Source organism: Montipora capricornis, chromosome 7 (genome assembly GCF_036669925.1).
Source record: "Montipora capricornis isolate CH-2021 chromosome 7, ASM3666992v2, whole genome shotgun sequence".
NCBI lineage: Eukaryota > Metazoa > Cnidaria > Anthozoa > Scleractinia > Acroporidae > Montipora > Montipora capricornis.
Genome location: NC_090889.1, coordinates 10,375,991 through 10,380,452, shown reverse-complemented (window position 1 = coordinate 10,380,452; position 4,462 = coordinate 10,375,991). Strand labels below are relative to the sequence as shown.

The following is a 4,462-nucleotide window of genomic DNA, read 5'->3' as shown; positions in this document are numbered from 1 at the left end:
TTTTACAAGAGCGAGGCAATAAAATAAAGAAAATAAGTCTTAATTTTAAGAGAGGATCGCAAAAAAGTTTTGAAACTAAGTATAAATTTGACTCCAATGCTACTTGATGTTTCCCTTTTACTTGGAGTTTGGTAGTGGTCCATCGTTGAAAATATTTTTTCAGTATTTTTCCTGCAGCTAGCTGGTAAGTGTAATTTTTTCTCCAGCTTCGTCGATCACCTTGTAGGGCCTTGTTGGGATGAGGGTGGGGAGACATGAGAATCATGATAATAAAACATAAAAAAACATTCACCTGCCTGTGTTTGGAAAATACTGATTTCACTTTTGCATGCATTGCACCAGCAAAAATCTAGCCTAAATTTTGCACTGTGTGTAAAGATACTGAGAGACTCAGAGGAATGTAATCATACATCCAGCAAGACTAGAGGCATTCTGCTTCATACTCTAACATTTTATTATGCACAACTGATCCAGTTTCACTATCCAATGATAGACCCACGATGGCTCTATCTGGACCCACAATGACTCTATCTGATTCCTTTTTAACAACAACAACCACAACAACTACTATGGTATGTGTTACCACAAAACACAATATACAGTAACTCAAATATCTCTCTAATTTTATTGTTGTAAGTACCGTATATTCATTATTAAGACTATTACAACTAGGAGCATTCTCAGAAGTTAATGTCCAAACCCATGCTCAGCAAGAGAAAGACTAGAATAACATACAGCTGTATTAATGAAAGTAAGACAGTTTACTTGAATTAAAAAGCCAAATTATATTTGCTTGTTCAAACATTGACTTAGAAGGTGTGGCAAGTAAATAGTTATCGTCCCTTTTCTATACAATTTTGAAGAGCTGCTTGGAAACCATCTTGTATTAATCACTGACATGCTCACATCTGTGATGTTTAATTTGCAGTAATACTGTTGTCATCATGCAGGATCTCATGCAGGAAAAAATGAGAGATGAATAACAACCCTGGCTTTTTTCATCACAAAACCAATAAAATATTCAACGCTGAAATCCTCATCACAATCTCTGAAAACAATCTGGAATGTTGCTTGCCATGCATGGTTTGACCAGATCAGCACACACACAACAGGAAGAGTTTTAGACTTAAGCACTGGAATAAGAATAAATGACATATTTAAGAAACAACAGGAAACTGATCAAAGTAAAACAATAATATTATTATCACTTGGTCATTTTCATGCACAGATGTCACTTAAGATACTTGAAAAAAACATGGAAATCTGTGCCCTATTTGTAAAGATCTCTTTATAAAAAAAACTAAACAATTTAACTGACTCCCTTAATGAGAGGTTTTGTCTAACAATGCAGATAAAAACAGTTGCTCACATCTTGAAAGTAATGACAGTCAAAATGACAGCCAGCCAGATATCAACACTTTCCACAAGATTTCTTCAGGTCAGATGACTGGGACAATGAAGTCAACAGAAATCTAGAGATCAATTAAATTTAATCATACCACAACCTAGTGTGTCCTGCAAAGCAACACAGAGCTGGAAAAGAAAGAGCATCACCATCTACCATACAAACCATTGCTCTTGCTGTGGAGAACCAGGTCACAGGAAAATCCATGCCGCTCTCCCACCACATGTCAGAGGTTACAACTTCTGTTTTGTCAAAACCCTCCGCGTTTTTAGAGGAATTGCCCTTAGGCGAAAAACAGTAAACGAAAAATGCTATCAGTTTAAAATTTACAACTTTTAGGTCTTCAACGGTGTGACCGAAACACGAGCAAACATGGTTTGGCAAAGATAACTTCCATGGAAACGACATAGACAAATAAATATTTCATGCCTAAAATAAGCTTACCTCTTTTGACTTTCTCATTGGAAACAACTCAGAACTACTGTTTAGTTTTTCTGTCGAGTCCATGTTGAGCGTGAGATCTTGATCATCAAAAGGTCCAATAGAACTTTTCCTTCAGCGCCGAATAAACTCAAAAACAAAGAGCTCAAAAGCTAGAATCAAATGAATCAAATGTGTTCGAAGCGGAGCATGCGCACTCATTTTGCCGCGGTGTCGGCGTCGATGGGTTACCATATTTTCTTAACTATGGTGCTCCGCTCGCGGGGCGCGCTTGGAGCTCTGCTATGATGTACCAGTCATTATTTCACAGGTACTGACATTTATCCATGAAAATCATAGTGAATAAAATTCGTACTGATTCTAAATGTAGCCAATCAGAAACACGAACGACAAAATTTCACTGTGAAGAAATATTGTTCGTCCAATCAGCAACGCGAACGACGAAATGTCACTCGTGATGAATGAACGTATCGAAGGGAACGTCACCTGACAGCCGTTGCACAAAACCCCCACGCTTTGAAAACTGGCCGAGGAAAGGTTTGCTTCTGTTTGTTCACTTCACGAATTTATTTTAGAACGAGATAACAGAAATGCCGCCCAAAAAAACTTAACGAGATGTACGATTGCTTAAACAACTTCTGAAAACGAAGGTCGAAGACAGAAAAATGGAAGTTAGTCTAGCGGATGACCTGAATGAATATTGAATACATCAACCAATTTATCATCTCCGTCCGCATTAAAGGAGGCAATGAAGATGAGCCGACTTTCCTTCGAAGTTTAACGACAACTGAGAAAACCAGAGAGCAGGGGGATGGGGGGGGGAAGCAACTTCCCATACATTCTCTTAAATGAAATCCAAACGATGTCCTCACAACTTTCAAAGCAATTATGGAGGCATCAGTCAGCGGATTCGTGTATTGCGCACGAGCAGAATTTGTCATCCCGAAATGTAAACAAAACAAGAAACATGGCGGCCGATCTCGGTGCGAAATGTGGTGGCTTTTTTTAGTTTATACAACGATTTATATTATTTTTTTATTTTTTTATTATTTTTTTATTATTTTTTATTTTTTTTTAATTTTTTTTTTATTTCGAAGCCCTTCAATTTGGAAAATTTACTTCTTGGTGGACGTCGTTTTTAACGCACAGTAGTTTCTTCGAGATCAAGGTAAGGCAACATTTTGTAAATGTGTATGTCTTCTCACCTCGCAGCTCTTACAAGGTCTCACCTGATTGGAGACCACCCTTGAGGTTTAACAAAACAACAAATAACAGAAACAATGGACCCTAGGCCTAAAACAAAAGGGCTGCAACTCTATCCTCTAGGGTCCATTGTTTCTGTTATTTGTTCTTTTGTTAAACCTCAAGGGTGGTCTCCAATCAGGTGAGACCTTGTAGGAGCTGCGAGGCTACCGTTAAAAAAGCCTCTTGAGCTAGTAAGCTTAATATTATTGGCTAGGTGATAAAACAGGTTGGTGAGCAAACAGTAATTATCCCCGCTGTTTAGTAACTCGCAATTTTCAAGTTCCACTAAATTTTTTTATCTTTGTAAAATGTCAATCGGGCGTTCGATTTATGGTATTTGTAGTAGAAACACTTAATACTCAGAGATAGACATTCCTTTGCATGTGTTGTTTGATAACTAAACCTACGTTTTACTTTGTAATTTTTTCCAGCTAGCATTTATTACCGCCTATAAAAAGAAATTCGTTCGCGAAAAGAGAATATTGTGAAAACCAGCTTTCATTGAGGAAGAGTTCTTTTGCTTGCATTGTTTGTTTTCAACTTCAATTGCATTACTTGTCTTTGAGGATTTTCATTGATACTCCTGGGGCGAGATTCCTACATAAAGCGATGGAGTGCTCATCAGAATTTAAAACAAAGCCTTAAAACGAATTAGAATAGTCATTCCAACAAACTTTTGTTTGGCTTTATATAGTCTTTTTAGCCAGAAAGGTACTAAGGTAAACTCTATATATGATCAGGTTAGTTTTTGTTGTTTGTTATTTTTTTTATTTTTTTGCCACACCACAGACATAATACAAAGATAAGGAATAAAGAAAAAGAGAGAAGAAAAAAAATTATAAAGAGAAGAGACGAGAAAAAAGAGTTTTAAACATTGTAAGTGGTTCAGAGTCATGGATTTTAATTGTGTTTCGGTCAAGGCAGAATGGCACACACCTGTCACTTTTTCTAGGATTCCCCCTGCCCTCCCTTTGGTTTTGGTTATAAAATTGTCAAACCAGTTTCATTTTCATTTTTCTTTGCTCCACTTTGTGATGACACTGAGACAACAAAAAATGAGAATTAAATTGGTTGAATTAAAAATTTTCTAATCAAGGTTTTTTTTTTTTGAAAAAACAAAAACAAAAACAATTACATGTCTGGAGCAAATATACACAGTTTCAATTTAAGCAATTTGTATTTCTTTCTTGGTGAAGTCAGTCCTCTTTCATCTAAAAGGCTTTCCTGCCATGTTCTCACATTCTGTCTTCCACTGCATCCACAGTACCAGTTTCAGCAAGCAAAATTTTTCTATCGTTGACATTGTGTTTTTCATTTCTTACAGGAGAAAATAACAGTTGGAATGTTCTATCACCACTGATTGCAATTTTC

The 4,462-nt window shown here is 36.6% G+C and overlaps 1 long non-coding RNA gene across 2 annotated transcripts; it reads left to right on the top strand.

Moving 5' to 3' along the window:
* Window positions 1-2,469: 2,469 nt before the first annotated feature.
* LOC138057783 (uncharacterized) lies at window positions 2,470-4,462 on the top strand. 2 transcript variants are annotated; one of them, XR_011133710.1, is made up of 4 exons: window positions 2,470-2,829; window positions 2,944-3,014; window positions 3,881-3,967; window positions 4,416-4,462. It is a non-coding gene; the product is annotated as an uncharacterized lncRNA (long non-coding RNA). The 2 variants fall into 2 exon arrangements; XR_011133709.1 differs by having other exon boundaries at window positions 2,470-3,014.